This window comes from Hippocampus bargibanti, linkage group LG03 (genome assembly GCF_051943395.1).
Source record: "Hippocampus bargibanti isolate YZ-2025 linkage group LG03, ASM5194339v1, whole genome shotgun sequence".
NCBI classification, from domain to species: Eukaryota; Metazoa; Chordata; class Actinopteri; order Syngnathiformes; family Syngnathidae; genus Hippocampus; species Hippocampus bargibanti.
This window is the reverse complement of record NC_142736.1, coordinates 13,943,268-13,962,705: the sequence shown is the minus strand read 5'-3', so window position 1 is coordinate 13,962,705 and position 19,438 is coordinate 13,943,268. Positions and strand designations below refer to the sequence as shown.

The following is a 19,438-nucleotide window of genomic DNA, read 5'->3' as shown; positions in this document are numbered from 1 at the left end:
CATGTATCAAAAAACGACAACGCCTTCATCATATCAAATTGTCTCATTTAAAAAACATGACAGATTGCCATGTGTTGAATCGTCAGGCCTGACATTGATAAGTAACATCTCGATTAAAAAAAGAGAAGAAAAAAAACAACTAATATTGTAACCTACTTATTAATGGTCTACTAGCCAAACAGACCAGTGGTGTGTTGAATATAATGAATATGGTATTTTCCTGTGTATAAGGTGCACAGGAGTATACGGCGCACCCTCAATGAATGGTGCATTTTCAAATTTTCCATATATAAGGTGCACCTTCAATGAATGAAAACCATTTTCCACATATAATATCTAAATAGATAAAGGTTTTCCAAATATAAGGCACGCCCAATTGCAAGGCACTACAGTAGTTGTGAGAACTGTTGTGACTCAATGTTACAGGGTATCGTTGCAGGGTATCTTGTGGAGAAAATCAAGACTTTTGGGTGCACCTTATACACCGGAAAATATGGTACTCTCCTACTTTGTAGGTCGCTACATTTGTAAAACTGGGTGAATAGACTATAGATACAATCTGATGTTACAACATAAAATGACCTCTGTCAATGTTGGTCTGCCAAATATGGAAATATTACACTGAGCAATGTGAAAACCAGGCTGTTTTGTTCCATACTGTTCAAGTAATTTGAAAGCACAACCAACCACTAAAAACGGTGCCAAAACCACGGTCTAAAACTGAAGTTGGCTGGGCCTACCACAAACAGAAATAACATTCAAACTGCAATCCAGAGCACTTAAACTGTCAAATACTACTAATGATCTCCCAATTTAGGTTTTGCGTTGACACAAATAAGATAACCGCCGTAATGTCAAACAAGATGCTCCTCTTTTTTTGGACGCAATGCTTCGGGAGTGAGCCATCAAGCTATCAATTACATCCAGAGGGGAAAGCTGATGCAAACAACAATGTGAAGTTGAAGCAAAATGATCACAGACCAATGGAGAGGAAAGTCAGTTGAGAATTGCAACTGGAAGGGGGAAAAACAATTCTGCACTTCAATGACATTTAAAGCTCTGACAAGCCTATTGAAAAAGTTGGGGCAATTTAACATTCGAAACGTGGAAAAGATAAACGGGCAAGATAGTGGCTTTGTAAAGTCCCAACCAGCAAACACAATGATGTAAACACATTGAGCGGAAAATATCTGTTGCATTGCATTCATGATGAATATTTAAAATATCCTGCAGCAGTGAATTTAGCAGGTTGCATACAAACATTATTCAGCGCCATGAAAAACTATTTTAAAAGAAATGACAACAAATGAAAACATCAGAAAACAATATTGTCAGCAAAAATGAATCACGTTTTTTTGAAAGACCTTTGTCACCAACAGAATCCGGTGAAGACTGGATAGTGTCACGGTGCAAGCAAAAACCTTTAAAGCACTCTGGGCAGTTGACTGCTGTTTCACAGCGGTCTCTGTGGCTGACCTTGATGTCACGGTACACTACCCTGGAGCTCGGGGTACCCGTAGCCGCACAAGCAGAGGTGTACGTGCGGTAGGGAAATGAGCCTCAAATTCACTTGCTGTGGGAGCGAGCCATTGTCCCGGGGGGGAGAATGCTGCCTGACTGACGAGGACTACCTCTTATGCAGCGGACGTAAACTGATTGCATGACTTGGAAAAAAACGGAGTTCACACTTAGAACTCTCATTGCAGGGAATTATGCCCAATTGTTTTATTCCCCAATCTCTTTATGTAATTGGTCACTTCTAATGTGAATATAAAGCATCAGCCAAGTGACACAAATGTGCAAAAAACAACGTCATTTAAGGCTCAAAATAACATAGTAGCTTGCTAATCAATGACCTCATTTGTGGACCCATTTTATAATTTTAAGAGGCAATTTTTTTGCAGATTAATGCCAGGGATCTGAAGTTTTTTTTTTATGAAAATAGAAAAATACAATAATAGAACGGGGGACTTTTAAATGTCAATTTGAATATCTTAATGGAAAGTCTTTCAAATAATTGAATAGACTGAAAAAAATATGTTCGCTTGGGTAACCGGCAACTATGAATATAAAACGGAAAATACTTTTTACTTTATAATAAATAACCGATTGGTTTCATTTGTTCTTTGTTGTTGTTGTTTTTTTTTTTTTTTTTATAAAAAGCAGTTTTTACTTCAAGGACAACCAACACCATTTTTTTTTTCCAAACTGACATCAGAAAAACATTTTATAGCATCTAAAATACCCAAAACACGTAGGCTGATATTTTTAGTCAAATGGAAATCACCAATAATTAAAGTGTCCAAAATCTGGCACAAATCAGCTGGAAACTGGGGATTTTCAGAAAGTCCCGCTCCCAGTTTGTGACGCCACGCCAAGTCGTCTTGCCTTGCTCAAGAAACAAAACATTGGGCTCACGGAGTTCAGATTCAGAGAAGACGCTTTCTTGTTACTCATCCAGTTATGAATATGATTCAAATAGTTCTGAAGAGGAAAGCATAAATGTTTGCAATCGATTAAAGGAGTCCTCCCATATCAGTTCGAGCCGTCAATGACAGCAACGTAGTGTCCCAGAAAATGCAAAAGATGGCGCCCAAGCTCCGTTAGAAATCGGCTGATATGTCTGCTGGGTATTTGTGTCAGCGAATATCAACTAGTAGTCTTGGTGCAACACACAACGATTCACCATCGCGTTATTTATGTGTTTTCCTTATAATTTCGCCATCAAGACGGATCAACACGAAGTTTTCAGACCAAAGTACCGCAAAATGCATTGTGTGTTACTTTCTCGGTCAGCGGCGTTCCAAAAGTGACATCACGTCGGGGATCGTCATCAACTCGAAAACAAGAATTCCTGAATATTCAGCGCGAGTCTTAAAATGTAAAATATAGCAATATGTGGTGGAATCTTTGTAAAATACGCTCAATAGAAGTCATTTGAAGTGATTTTACAAATTATGGACACAACTTGTCCAGGGGCGTCGGTTGTCCTTTAATAATAAACGACCAATTGGTTTCATTTGCTTGTTGTTTTTTTTTTTTTGTATAAAAAGCAATTTTTTTCTAAATTCACATTGTGCATTGTGGCACACACACAGTCTGATAAACACTGAGAAAAAAAGTCCGTTTGGCACTACATTCCTCAGTGAAATTTATAACTGCGATGCAAAGCAAAAGTCATTCATCAACACCACCAGCTGCTCTGAGCCCGATTAGTATTACTATTAGTTTTATAACCGGAGAAAGACAACAAAGCCATGATAATTCCAGGGCTATCTTACATGTCGAGGAACCTGGGAATATTGTAGGTGCTTGGGCGATACAGTCCCTGTAAGAATGGAATGACATTATACAGTGTATGGGTGAATAACCTACTTTAAACAGAAAAACAGCAGACAACTTAGTAAATGCTAATGTGTCGACCTTGCTTCGTGACACCCTTCCTTCAAAGCTACTCTACATTGGAACCTCTAGTTATGAATGGCCCTTTTTATGTATAAATCCAAATCTTTCAAGAAAAATGACTTCTATTCACATGCTATTTTCAAACACAAGCAGCCTTGGTATGAATGAGCAGATGGGTCGATGTTGCAATTCTCGCGCTGCATAACCATCATTGGCTCAGTCGCAATGGATGCAGTGCTTTGATCGAAACAGTCGATGAGTCCTTTGCATATAATAGGCCACATAACGTAATTGTTGCCATTGTTTTTGAAACAAAGAATGGTATCTCCATATATCCTGTCTTTCTTCCTCTACCCTTGGCCAATTACAACAATCACAATATTAGTGTCGACAAATGAAGCTCTTTGATTGGTTTTCATCCGGTCAGAGTTTTTGTTTCTTCCATTTTCCAGACTTTAAATATTATTTCAGTCAATTAAATGGAACACATTATCTATGGCAACATTAAAACACTTTTTTGGCTTGTAAATAACTAGCAAAAGCAAGCCAACACTGCTGATGTTTATCATCCAGTCAGGACTGGCCACTTTTTTAGTTCAAAACCTTCTTTTTTAAACAGGAAAATTATTTTAACTTGCATTATGAATTTCATCAATTTGTTAAAGAGACATCATTAAATACCTGACTACTCTGAAAAACCTTATTTCTAGTCAGCTCAATAGCCACATCTCCTTCCTTTCATGTCTTGATCCATGGGTGGCACATTGTGAAGTGTAAAAGACGACACCTGAGACCCTGGACTGTTAAACAAACCAAATCAAGCAAAAACGGGAGACAATCCACAGACAAAGCATCCACGAATATTATCCTGACAGTTGTTAAATGAAAGGTGATGGTTACAGTGGTAAAGATGCCCTGTCCCTTTTTTTAGCTGGTTGCAGACATTATAGTGACTGCAAAAAAATACAAAGGAATAAATAAATAAAATAACAATCATGTTATTTCATTTTCACTTTGAACATTAAATATCTTGACTTTCAAGTGTGCTCACTATAACATCAGTTATAAATGATTCACAAACCAATACATTCTGTTTCTTACAATGTCATAATTGGATTTGGGGTTGCATTCGTGGGGGTCAAAATTAATTTCTCACCGCATACAAATGTATTTGCGGGAACATCGTGGTTAATTGGCTGATTTTGCAGGACTTGTGAGAATTGGTCAAAAATATGTTATAACATTCTAAAATATTGGGCAATCCAGTCAAAGGAAGTCCAGTTGCAGAAAAAATACAGGAAGAGACGTCACTTTTGGAAAAAGTTGCATCATCTCATAGCATGTCAAGTTGTCGTATTCTGCTTGTGAAAGATACATAAGTAATTTAAATACGAAACTTTCACTGGCAACAAATTGAAGACCTGGATTATCCAATCAACAGCTCAAATCACGGACCGTGTTGGGAAATTCTTGTGTGCGCTACGTACCTTTACTGTGCTCATGCGGGTCACAAGAATCGCGTTAACGTGCTTAGTTTTTTACACATTACAATGATACATGAAAGAGTCATCCAAAAATGTATTGCCTTCATTCTATGACTTAAAACATGTCACAAAGCCACTTAAAATGCTAAAAGCCATCGCAGTTAGTGAAGTACATTTGCAAAGCTAAGCTGGGGCATACATTAGTTTTTTTCATCCAGTGTTAATGAAGAATTGTCATCATTATCTCCTGGTACAGCAATTGGTAATCACCCAATTCATATATTATCTGGCAGTGTGGGGTTAATAAAATTAAGTTAAAAATAGCTTCCTGAAGCTCTCACTTCACTGTTGACCGAATTACATTACATATCACCCAGTTCTTAGATGTGTGTCTTTAATGAGCATATGACTGAAATGCACAATGTAGAGAGAAATCCAAGTGTTGCACATGCTCATCCATAAACCCCTGAAGTCAGGCCCCTCGTGACTACAACATAGCAGGCCACTGCTGAGTGACTAATAAACTGCTCCACTGTTTGCACCACTGACAGTTGATGTGTTTCCATGTAAATGTCTAACGGGAGAGGGCACCGACAACCATTAACCTCAAATAAGTGAATGTCTTGCTCCCAGCGGCAGCTCAACATGATCCAGTCAGTTTAAGATCCTCTTACAATCTTATCAAACCGAGCAAGACACGATCTATATGATATACTCAGTCATCAATGTCACTGTTGCAGTACATGGCAATCTAACTCAAATGTGTTTATACGCATCCAAAGGAGGTTAGAAGGATCGCTTAACAGATGATGAGGATAAAAAAGGTTTTCACTGTCATCATTGATAAATCACAAGAGAAAAAGTAAAATACTGGTTCTTGTCAGTGAACAATGATTATGAGCGTGGCAGTGACAAGACAGCTGTTCAGATTCTACTTGAGGTTCACAAAGAAGGCACCCTGCTTCAGTCTGTCAATGCCATCTCTGTGTTTGTAATACTAATACATATTCCATTTGCGGAAATACATGAAAGACAGGCTAAATTAACATATGCTTTTTACAACACAATGTTTTATCGACTAGAGTCAAAGCAAAAAATTTAAGTCACGTGTGTTACATCAACTGTACTAGCCAGAAAGTGCTTGTTATTCCTTTAGCATTCCTGACAGCTTCCAGACAAACTTACTTTTCCTTTCCTTTACATTCCCCTTTTTCCATACACATTAATCACTATGGACAAATGCATCATTGTCATTCCATATCCATCTCCTGTCTACTACGATTCCCTTTAATGCCCTGAATGGGCTTTCAAGATGATGTTTTGCAATGCAACAATGTAAATCACACACACAAGACAAACAGGATCATAATTTAATCTCAACAGAACTGAAGGAATGTAAATTATTATTAGGGAGAATGACTGTCAGATTATAGGAACCAAACTGATTACTTTTATATTCAAATCGCTAAGAATAAAAAAGGTGATTAAGTCTAATTAGAGGTTGTCTTGTTAGCATAGCCAACACGTTACATAAATTGATGTGTTCGAATCTGGGCCTCCGCCTTCCTGTTTGCCCTGAGTTTGCATGCTCTCCCCGTGCCTGTGTGAGTTTCCTCCCACATTCCTAAAACATAAATGGCGGGTTAAATAAACTCGATAAATTGCCCATAGTCGTATTAGTACGGGCGGTCGTCTTTGTGTGCCCTGTGATTGGCTGGCAAACAGTTCAGGTTATACCCCTTGACTGTAATTGCCCAGCTCTACAGCATACTACTCTACTCATTTGTGTTTGACATGAATTAGTTAATTAATGTTCATATCATGGGTGTCCAATGAAAAGCATACATTATGAAATATATACAAAATATGAATGGCTTTTTGAGAGAGAAAAAAATTGTGAACCAATTTGATTTAGGTTTTCTGTAGTGACTCCCATTTTAATTTCTCTAGATACATGTAGTAAAAATGAATGGAGCTTAACCCCTCCCCCCCAAAAAAGATTGCCACTTTACAATTAATGTGCTTTCCATTTTGCTTATGGGATCTCCAACACACCACACGTTGAGATTTCATGAATCAGTGGCATAGATTTGCTGCTTGAGCTGACTGACTAAATGCCATCCTTCAAATGAGAAAGTACAGTCAATTTGACAGAAAGCAACTCGGTTCATTGGATTGAAGCATGACTGGTCAAGAATCCCTCCACACATTGCAAGTGGTTTTGTCATAAAGCTTTACGTAGCACAAAGGTCAGAGTGAAATAAGAAACTACTGTATGCTGGCAGCAGCTTGACAATTCTGTCACTGTCGCTGCTGGTGGCATCTGTCAGAGCAAAGGAGTGAGGCTCCCAACAAATGCAAAACAATTTCACTAAATGCATTCTTAACGGCGCTATTGAGATGCTTAGCCTGCCTTGTTATATTTGTGTATGACATCCATCTTTATTCCAACCATGTAAATATGGCTCTACTATGTTGTTAGATTAATTGGAAAAGGAACAGACCATTCCATGTGATAATTGCGTTACGCTGCCCGATCAGAGCTGTCGCCCAGTGAATGTAATGATGAGAATCAATAATTGAGCTGAAGGTTAAATCTGATCCAAAATCTCTCTACAAATTCAACTTTTCAAACATATTGACACTATAATCTACGATATGGGGGAGCTTCAACATTGCACAAATTTTCTCATGAACTGCAGTCCAAATCATCGAGATGAATATTGAGAGGGCTGAACTCTCACTTCTGCCATTTTAGCCAACTGATGCACTTATGAGTAACTTTACTACAGTTCATCATAAAACATTACAATTCAAATCATACATTTGCAGTTCATTTTGAATGTAGATAATTGCTCTTTTAAACAGTGTTTTTGTTTATCTGTTTTTTTTTACTGTTTGGCAGATGCCACATTAAATTAATGACTAAAAATGCCACAATTGTCAAAACAGAAGATATCTTTTTTGGCACATTTGAAAGCTCAAGTGCTTTCGCAAACACAAAGTCATTATGTTCCAAATAAAAAATGGTTCTCCACAAACAAAAATGGTGCGGTGGGACAAATAAAGGACTGAAATCATTTTCAGATAAGGTCTGAGAAAAGTGACCAAATTGCTTGTGCAGCAGGAAGTGTGTTGTAATATTTCAAAGGGAATGCTTTGTCTCTTAAGTACTTGAACTGCATTTCCTGTACAACTGAGAATGCAAAAAGACTTGATTCTTATATATGGGCCAGACCTTCCATCTGATTCAAAACGTTACTTTTTTCTCCATGCATAAACATTGCAAGGACATCGCACGACATAACAGAGCTCCATTGCAAGCCTGTATGCTGTATATTTAGAATGGCCAAAATATGAGCACACACATATCTGTTTCCCTCCGATTCTGACAATTCTTAAAAGCAGTTCTTTGCAGTGCAGTAATCGCTTCCTGGGAAGTCTTGGTCTGTGTCCACGGATAGAAGTGATAGCCATTACATTCAAAATGTTTCCATTACTGCAGTGCAACCAAAAGGTGAGGCCATTTAAGTGCAATAACCCGAGTGTCATCCTGAAGATGAGTTGAAGATGAGCAATGTGTCATGGCCCATTATCCTGCTGACAGCAGGTACAGTCAGAGCTTGACTCCAGTCATAAAGGACACTTTCATCAGCCATTGTAAAAAGAGTGTGATGCTTTTTTTTTACAATCCTCCATTTTCAAATTTGATCCAGGGCTCCCAGTAGCGTCAGCCACCTTGCCACTTAAGAAAAATGTAACACAGTCAAAGTTAAGAGTCCTGCGCATTGTTCTCCCGAGTGATAATTGAAATTTCCGTTCCATGAACACTGACGCAGGAGGACTTTAACCTCTGTCATCATAAAGGAATTTCAGAGCAGAAACCATGGCACATTGTTTTCCGATTTGGAACCAATCTCTGTGAAGCCAAGAGGTGTAAAAAAATCCATCACATCATCAGTTCCTGAAATAGTAAAACCGACCCATCTGGCAACAACAAACGTGTTACAATCGCAGTCACTTAAATCATCTTGTCTTTTCTCCCTTGCCTACGCTTGACTTGAACTTCAGAAGATGCTTTGATCGTGTCTAAAAGTCTGAACTACCCCAGTGTTTATATTCATCACTTAAATACATGACAGAACTGCCCCCAATGCAACAAATTGCCATACACATGATAAAAATGCAACCGACGTACATAGTGCATTCAGAAAGCACAACTTAAAGGTTGCTGCGTAGCAATTTTTTGACAAGAAGGCTTGTCTGTCTTTTTTTTGCCCAACTCCCACAGTTTATGCTAAACATATGTCAACGCCAGAGGAAATACTTTCGAATGTGAACGGCAAACCTGCACCTTCTTCTCTCACTGTCAAATAATATTGTCCCGACATTGACTCACAGTAAACAGCGCATTATTTCAAGCAATCACATTCAAAAGTGACTGCATTTGTTTATATGTAACATAAAGATATTCCCATGTTGACAGCAACTCACAGAATAAAAAAAAACAGAAAGAACATTTCCATGGGCATTAATTTTGTTTTTGCCAAACATAAGTGTCTCAATTACTATTTTTTTCCAAAATAATTGATCCAGAGTGACATCAAAGCATTGGAATCATATCAAATTCTTAACTACAAGTCACCAATTCATATATATATATATATATATATATATATATATATATATATATATATATATATATATATATATATATATATATATATATATATATATATATATATAAATCCGCGTCTCACCCACCATAAGTGGTGTCTGTCCCCCATTTTAGCCCGGGTCCTCTACCAGAGGCCAGGAAGCTTGAGGGTTCTGCGCAGTATCCGTGCTGTTCCCAGCACTGCGCTTTTCTGGACCGAGATATTCGATGTTGTTCCCGGGATCTGTTGCAACCACTCGTCGAGTTTGGGGGTCACTGCCCCGACCACCACAGGCACGACTGTCACCTTTACCTTCCAGACTCTCTCCAGCTCTTCTCTGAGCCCTTGGTATTTCTCAATTTTCTCATGTTCCTTTTTTCTGATGTTTCCATTGATGTTTCACTCGGGACCGCTACATCCACGACAACGGCTTTCTTTTCCCCTTTATCTATGAGCACGATATCTGGTTGGTTGGCCATTACCATCTTGTCGGTCTGTATCTGGAAGTCCCACAGGATCTTGGGAGGTGTTTCCCATTTTGACCTTGGGATTTCCAGTCCATACTCCGCACAGATGTTTCAGTAGACTATGCCAGCCACCTGGTTATGGCGCACCATGTAGGCTTTCCCTGCCAGCATCTTACACCCTGCAGTTACGTGTTGGATTGTCTCAGGTGCCTCTTTGCACAACCTACACCTTGGGTCTTGTCTGGTGTGGTATATCCCTGCCTCTATGGCTCTGGTGTTCAGGGCCTGCTCTTGGGCAGCCAGGATGAGCGCCTCTGTGCTGTCCTTTAGGCCAGCCCTCTCTAGCCACTGATAGGACTTCTTGAGATCAGCCACTTCTGCTATGGTTCGGTGGTACATCCCGTGTAGGGGCTTTTCCTCCCATGATTGTCCCTCTTCCATCACCTCATCCTCTGTTCCCCATTGAGACATTCTCTGAGTACATCATCCATTGGAGCCTTCTCTTTGATGTATTCATGGAGCTTGGATGTTTCATCCTGGACAGTGGCTCTCACACTCACTAGTCCCCGGCCACCTTCCTTACGGCTTGTTTACAGTCTCAGGGTGCTGGACTTGGGATGGAACCCTCCGTGCATGGTGAGGAGTTTTCGGGTCTTAACATCCGTGGTCTGAATCTCTTCCTTTGGCCACCTTATTATTCCTGCAGGGTATCTGATCACTGGCAGGGCATAGCTGTTTATTGCCCGGGTCTTGTTCTTGCCATTGAGCTGGCTTCTGAGGACTTGCCTCACTCGCTGGAGGTATTTGGTCGTCGCCGCTTTCCTTGTTGCTAGTTCGAGGTTGCCATTGGCCTGTGGTATACCGAGGTACTGCTATTGTTCCTTCAGGGAGTGAGACCCCTTCAGTGTGGACTACCTTGCCCCTCTTAGTCACCATCCGACTACATTTCTCCAGCCCGAATGACATTCCGATGTCACTGCTGTAGATCCTGGTTGTGTGGATCAGGGAGTCTATGTCCCTTTCGCTCTTAGCATACAGCTTTATGTCATCCATGTAGAAGAGGTGACTGATCGTAGCTCCATTTCTGAGGCGGTATCTTGTCTTGGTGATTATCTGGCTGAGGGGGTTCAGTCCTATGCAGTACACCAGTGGGGAGAGTGCATCACCTTGATATATGCCACATTTGATGGACACTTGCGTTAGTGTCTTGCCATTGGCTTCAAGTGTGGTTTTCCACATCCTCATCGAGTTTGCAACGAAGTCTCTCAGGGTCCTGTTGACCTTATACAACTCCAAGCATTCAGTGATCCATGTGTGTGGCATCGAGTCATATGCTTTCTTGGAATCAATCCAGGCTGTGCACAGGTTGGTATGTCGGGACCTGCAGTCTTGAGCGACTGTTCTGTCAACCAGCAGCTGATGTTTGGCACCTCTAGTATCTCTACTAATGCCTTTCTGTGCTTTGCTCATGTATTGATCCATGTGTCCACTTATCTTAGCCGCAATGATGCCTGACATGAGCTTCCATGTTGTGGAGAGACAGGTTATTGGCCGATAGTTGGAAGGAACTGCGCCCTTTGTGGAATTCTTCATGATCAGGATTGCTCGCCCTTCGGTTAGCCATCCTGGGTGAGTCCCATCCATCAGCAACTGGTTCATTTGTGCTGCTAGGCGCTCGTGGAGAGCTGTGAGTTTCTTTAGCCAGTAGGTGTGGACCATATCCGGGCCTGGTGCCGTCCAGTTTTTCATACCTGAGACTCTTCCTTGTATATCTGCCGCTGTGATGGTAACTGGGTTCTGTTCAGGGAGGTTGCTGTGCTCCTCTTTCAGAGTCACCAGCCATTGTGCACTGCTGTTATGTGCGACCTCCTTCTCCCATATGCCTTTCCAGTATCTTTCAGTTTCCAGCCTTGGAGGGTCTGCTCTGCTGTTAGAACCCTGTCACTGAGCGTACACTTTCGCAGGTTGTGTTGTGAATAGCATGTTTATTCTTCAGCCATCATTCTCTTTCGTGTACCTCTTTAGGCGACTGGACAAGGCCTGGAGCCTTTGTTTGGAAGTTTCGAGTGCTTCAGGTATGGTTATCTGCATGTACCTCTTGGGTATTGGCCTTTTATTCACACCTCTCTGGATCTCCGTCAATTGACTCGCATCTTTCCGAGCCGCCTTGATCTTGGCCTCCAACCGTCTTTTCCATGGTGGGTAATGAATCTCGTGGCTCTCATGGTTGCTCTTGTAGCCGAGCATTTCTAGGATCACTGATGCTGAGGTGTATATCAGCTCATTGGTTTCCGTGATCGTTCCGGTCGAGATATATATATATATATATATATATATATATATATATATATATATATATATATATATATATATATATATATATATATATATATACATACAGTAAAGTCTCGTTATATCGATATCGGATATATCGATAGTCCCGGTTATATCGATACTATTTCTATGCACGCACGGAGAAAATTACATGCAAACAGGGTCGGATATATCGATAGTCCCGGTTATATCGATATTTTTTTCGGACTCCCTTGTATATATATACAGTAAAGTCTCGTTATATCGATATTCAAGGGAGTCCGAAAAAATATCGATATAACCGGGACTATCGATATATCCGACCCTGTTTGCATGTAATTTTCTCCGTGCGTGCATAGAAATAGTATCGATATAACCGGGACTATCGATATATCCGATATCGATATAACGAGACTTTACTGTATATATATATATATATATATATATATATATATATATATTTTTTTTTTTTCATTACGGTGCAGTATGTAATCTACTGTCCATATGACCAAAGAATCGACCACATATCATCGTTAGACCTACCGACAGTTAACATTCGTATGAGTGCACCCTGTGACGAATTCTTATTTTATTCATTGTCATGATCTGGTTGGCGACCAACGGGTGGCGCTGTCGGCCCCGCCTGCACCTGCACAGGTGCTGGTCGTCCCGATTCCCGATCAGTGGCGGACTGCCACGTTCGGATTGGCAACCAACGGGTAGCGCTGTCAGCCCTGCCTGCTGCCTTGCAGGTGCTGGTCGTTCCCAATCGGTGACAGTTAAAAGGACTTCCGGCACGACCATTCGGTGTCGGGTCATTGTATGCTTTGTATGCATTGTGCATTGTGTATGCATTGTATGCTGTGCTTGTTGTTTGTTTCACCTTGGCGGACTTTTAATATTGGTTGTCTTTTGATACTTTGTATTTTTCTCTGTTCAGATGATTTTGATGTTTTAGATTTTGTTCCTGCTGACTTTATTTTAATACAATTTGTCAAACACAACCTCCTGCTCCCTCCTGCCTGCTTTTTGGGATCCACAACCGCATGCAGATTAAAATAGCAACCCACTTGCGCATTTGTTTCCTGCCCCCCTGCTCCTCACCACCAACAACACCACCACCCCTTAATAAAACCATAACGAAAGTACAATAGAGGAAGAACACACACACCCCACCACAAACACACGTTCAAGCACAGTAAAACCATCTTGCTTACACAGTAAAATTTCAACAGCGTACAGCCAACTACTGATTTTTATGGGAAACGATTTTTCGGTAATGTGCAAATAATCCCACGGAACAGACACACTGCCAAAAATGAATGTGACATCCTCAGACCTAGAGAACTGTTATAGTTCATAACACCACATTGACACCAAATTTGAATGACCTGTGTCACAACCATCTTTGTTGAAATCAGAAGAGGCTTAAAATATGTCACCCTGCTATGACATCACCTCTGTGGAAATAATTATTGGTGGTCCTCTGAACAAAAGAAGACCTTACAGTGGTCACAAAAATCATCATTCTGGAGGGAAAAAAATCATACAAGACGATTGAACAAAAATGGTTCTCTGAATGGTTTATTGCACTAAGGTGTGTGGCAATCAATACAATCCAACCATTTTGGGAGTTCTGCACTGCTCAGCAGGTACTTTGACCTACTCTTCATGAGCAAACTACTGCAGGTTTCTTCAGCCGTCATCTGTACTTCTTTGAAGGTGTCGGACGTTTCGCTTCTTATCCAAGAAACTTCGTCAGCAAACTAAAGTCTTACTGGTAGTTTAGGCCCTATATATATATCCCTACTGTCCACACATGGCGGTGCCGGACTCTGCTATGACAGGTCCCTGCCCTCAATCTAAAGACAGTTATTTCCATATTATTTATTTAACTGAGTTTGTCCTTTATGTGATTCGGGTGAACAATTATCAAAATACAATTGTGGCAGAATTAAGTGTTGGCAAGCATTTATACTGCAAATGGTAGACTGACAAAAACTTGATTGACCGAACACATACAAACCGGTTATATGACCACAACAGACGTTTTACGCATAGTTCTGCCTGAGACAGGCTTAACCCAAGGGCCACACCCCCTTTTTCAAGTAAACGTATTTCCTGGAGCCTAGATTGTGTCTGACATGGACAACCTCAGATTAACTCCTCACATTTGAAAGACTGTTTGGCGGGCGTCAAAATGATTAGCCACTTGGAAAGCACACCAAAAGACCAGCTTCCCAAATGACACAGGAGGGGGCATATTTGTTTAACTGATGCCTGTGTGCTTGGAGTAAAGCAGACAAGTTATAAACAAACCATTTGCCACAGCAAACTGCATGCAGGCAGTCTGCTTTCAATGGAAAGATGGTAACCATGGTGTCTTCTCTCTAAATTACACCTCAAGATCTTGTACCAAACTGAAACACTGCACCTATTCTTGTTGACAGCAACATACGCAAGCAAATGGAAAATACCCTCAATGGTGCCACAGTTCACAACATGCTTTCCCTTCGGGATGCTCGCGAGAACTTGCCCCCGAGGACCCCCTGGGGTACCTGGTACACCGTGTTTCGGAAGTTGCATAAGTTCGTTCGGAGTCCTGTGTGTCTGACACGAGGTGCAGTACTTTGATCCAACCCTTAATCCCTTCCACTTTCCTGGCGTGCCTTTATTCGACCAATCACACCAGATGATATGCGAATTGTTTACAAGATATACAGCACTTTAAGTGCTCCACCCAAGTGAGGTTCATAGCTCGTCGGTAAGGCGTGAATTTTTTCGTACTTTTCCATGATGTTTAGATGAGCTGAAGCCAAAGAGGCGCACGAAGAGTGCGACTGGCTGCGATAAACTGATCTGACGAGTACACTGAAACAATGAGCTCAGCCTCGGCTACATTAGCTTCGTCTCTGCGGCATGCTGTGTTGGCTATCTGCTTCCAGGCTAGCCAACATCGGGCTAACGATAAAACATCGAAAGAGTCAGAACAATAATAAACAGGGATCAACTTACTGACTTAGCCCTCCATGCGTATTCCAGGTCCTCGTTTTTCCATGGTGACTGTACTCCGTACAAAAAAAACAGTACAAGTCAGAATAACGGCTTTCGAATCGCACCAGCAGCACGAGAAATATTGAAGCAGCCGACAGCAGTGGCGGCGCAATTCTCAAAGACATCCACCACAACAGACGAGGGGAGGCCAGGGATTCACTGGACTTGTGCCATCTCAAGCGGAGATAACGTTCGCGTCAACAACGAAGACGACCGAGGGCAAGGAGGAGGACATGTTCGAGGTGCAGCCGGTAGACCCAATAACAAGCCCGCTCCTCTCCCGCGACCCTCGTCCTGTGTAATCCCACAGCGAATAGTTTTCCACTCGGGTTAATTCCTCCGTATTCGCCGATCGTGCGTGAAACAGCGCAGCGGCGGTGTCTCTCGGTGTGGGAACTGATACAATGTAGCCAAGCAGCAGCAGTCGGAGACGGAGACGCTTGGAACACCTGGACACAAACTCCACGCGGATTGAACCGACGAAACACACGAAGTGGATCTTTGAAAGAAGACTGATCATAAATTACACCAGCAAGAAACTGAAGCACATTTTATGAGCGAAAATATGTGCCATTTCTTTTTGAATTTGAGCAATAATGTAGGTACATTGAAAAATTAATCTGAATTGCATCAATTGAATTATTATTGTTGAATACACTCCCGTATTTTCCATGTATAAGGCGCAGCGGACGATAAGGCACACCTTCAATGAATAGAAATATATTTTAAAAATTCCAAATATAAGGCACACACTACTTCAACAGGGTGTAAATGGAGTCGATGGCTGCTGACAATAGTTGCGAGACCTGTTGCGGCTCAATTTTACTTCACATATAAGCCACACCTGCATATAAGGCGCATGATCATCTTTTGAAGAAAATGAAGGATTTTGGGTGCGCCTTATACACCAGAAAATCCGGTACTTTTATAAACCGAATCTGAATTTCTACTTTTTTGAATTCCTCACTGAAAATTACATTCTGTGTATATACTTTTCCCCTTTCAGGATTACAAATACAAATTTCAATATTTTACACACAAATTCAGTTCACTTGAATTTCACATTCAGTTCTACGAGTACAAATAAAGGTTGTCAATTTACTGTGTTCAGGAGAAACGGTATTTTAGTTGATCTCAGCAAATGAAGGTTGTGTGATGAATATATGGGTAACTTGAAGATAAGCACTTGATGGAGCAACTTGGATCTCCTCCTTGTCCAATCGGCATCTTCGTTATGAGCATGTGACACAAGGTCGCTGGGGAGAAAATTACAAATTCAATTTATATACAATATTTCCGATTCAATTATTCAATTTTATTCAAGTTCAGTGATCTAAATTCAAATATATATTATTCATAATGTATTTCAGACGACATTTCAGTAATTTACATGTACGTATTTTCATGCGGTGAGACATCTCCATCAGCACCACCAGGAAACAAACTGTTAAATTTAATTTGAGCGATTGGGAAAGAAATTAATTTGTTACTACAACTAAAATAATAATATCATAGGTGAACGGACATGTGTTAAGTGTCAGTTAAAGAAGGGAGAAGGAACACTGACAGTAATTTATATTTTAACAGTTGACTTGATTTAGAAAATTGACATGCCGGAATTAAAGTGTATAGTTAGAACACAAACATTGAAGGACTGGCTCGGTTCTCAACCCAGTTCGAAATTTGGGCTGCTCTATGATGCCCTGTGTTGTTATGGTGCAAGATGACTCCTTTTGCACTGCTTACTCCTGTGTTTGTTCTTGGTCTTTTGTAAAAAGCCTCAGCATTTTACAGTAGTTGGCACAAAGTTTGAAAGTGACAATGAACTCAAAAGTGCTGTAAGCAACTGGCTGAAACATTAGTCCAAAGATCGCTCTCTTTTAAATTGTGATAACATGTTGTTTTTTAGCTTTATTCAATAGTTTTTGTTTCAAGGTGAAATGTCATCCAAAGAAGTAACTTTTTAAAGAGGAAAGAACAGATTTTCCTGCCAACTCTGTGGCATGCCAGCCATTATGTTCAGCTTTTTATTTGAAAATTCACCAGTTAGTCGGGACTACAAAGGAGATCAAACGTTTTTATTGGTACATTCTGAGAGACAATTTAGCAACATTGAATCAATAGAGGCAATCTATCAATCTTTCTCCTTGTATTTCCTTGTTTGGCTCACCAGAGTGAGTTACGAAGCTCACTGCGCTGATAGCGAGGCGATCAGATCGGCAGCCCCGTCACAAAGCTTTATAAGAACATTTGTTCAAATCCTGAAGTTAGTACTAGTACTATACAGTATCTTCTTCTCATTGTATTATTGTTGGTTATTTATGTTTTCAAAAGCTCAATTTTTGTTGCATCCAAAACATAGAATGTGACAAAGACTTTCTATTCCATTGTGTGGTTGTTTTGTGCTCTATGAACAAAGTTAAGTTGAGGGTGTCAAAATAAGCATCTGTTCACATGCATCTGCACGTGCTGTGACAGAGCAAATGGCTCATTAAATAAAAGATGGTGCTTTGAGCGCTTTGCCGACACTTGGATAACTGGAGCATTTAATAAGGTAACACATCATTTACGGGAACTTCACGTCACTTCAGCAGACTGCGGGGACATTTGGGTATATTGCATGGTCAAAATATTGGCATTGGCAGATCCTCAAAATTAGTTGGCTCAGATTTCAGTCAAAGAAAACGTGATCAGGACAGGACAATCAATATTACATTGTATGCTATTAAATATATTTCAATATTACATCTTATTATTATCATTGGTATTATTATCCATTCATTTCTAATCAGTTTATACTCATGAGGGTTGTGGGCGTGCTGGAGCCACTAAGCCCAGTGTGCTGGAGAAAAAACATGGGCAGATTAGAAATAAAAATCAATTTAAAATATGCAAAGTAGAAATATCAAGGCTTAAAATAAGCGTGGTCAGATTGTAGTTTGTGAGTCAAAATGTGCATTTTGCACCTCATGAAGAAAACATTTTGATGGCACAACTGAGAATTATAGATTTAGAAGTTTTTGGAATCATTTAACCAAAGAGACTATCCCATAAAGCTTCATTGGGTTGGAGAGACGTGTGCAATTCATTTGATAACATTTTCTTAATTAACCACCTGTGGAAAGTAGGTGGCTCGAGGCAAGTGGGTAGTTACATAGGTCAAACCAGCTCGCTAGGATCGAGTTTTGCCGAGCTATGATAGTGCACCGAAAAACACTGCAGAGTCGCTCCACAGTCAGTAATCATTGCCTCCTTGGTGGTGAATAAAATACATTGTCAAGTTGTGGTTCTCATGGACAAAGAATGGCGGAGAAGTCATGCTCACAGCTCGCAATTGCGAAACAACGTAATGAAGTGCTTTGGTGATCGAGGACACATTTCGCAAAAACTAGCTGGAACCGGATTAGGGCATAGCCAATGTTGAACAGCAAAAAAAGCAGGTGATTTCCCAAGTGAGATTTGCAGAATAAATGTTTTCTAAACTGCATTACGGTGCATTTACTAAAAAAAAACAAATAAACAAAACAGTACATATTGCTAAATGACAATATAATACAATACAATACAATACATATTGGTTTATTAAGCGCTTTAACAACAACTGAAGCTGCAACAAAGTGCTTAACATGGACTTATCATTCTCTATGTAGCATATACAGGGAATAAAGAAGTCACAAAGTTAGTAGAAAGCATCAGGGAGTGAAACTAAGATCAAGTCAGAATCATGGTGAGTCGCATGCCAAAGAGTACAACACAGTATGACCACAACTGAAATGTATATTTGTGTTTGACATTGCTTGACTGAAAATGTTTCAAGAAAACAAAACACAGCTTGATGCTCTTTATTATCTGAAAATTTTTTATATGAAAAAAAGAAACAATTTGTTCAAATTTTATATTGTCGATTGAATAATAACAACATGGGAATTTGGACGAAAGGCAACATCGTTCTACTGTATCATGACAATACAGAGTTCTTAGGTTCCGCGGTACAAGTACCACGGTTCTTCCTGTTTTTCATCATTGTTTTCTATGAATGCCATGAACCTGTTTTTGT

General features: G+C 40.2%; 1 protein-coding gene across 2 annotated transcripts in view; it reads right to left on the bottom strand.

Annotated features, from left to right (window-relative positions):
* The window catches only part of znf609b (zinc finger protein 609b), a 97,853-nt gene extending 79,948 nt beyond the window's left edge, over window positions 1–17,905 (bottom strand). For both annotated transcript variants that reach the window (XM_088992104.1, XM_088992103.1), the window contains exon 1: window positions 15,343–17,905. The gene's annotated coding sequence lies outside the window, so the exon portion shown is untranslated. The remainder of the gene's footprint in view (window positions 1–15,342) is intronic.
* Between the last annotated feature and the right edge of the window lie 1,533 nt (window positions 17,906–19,438).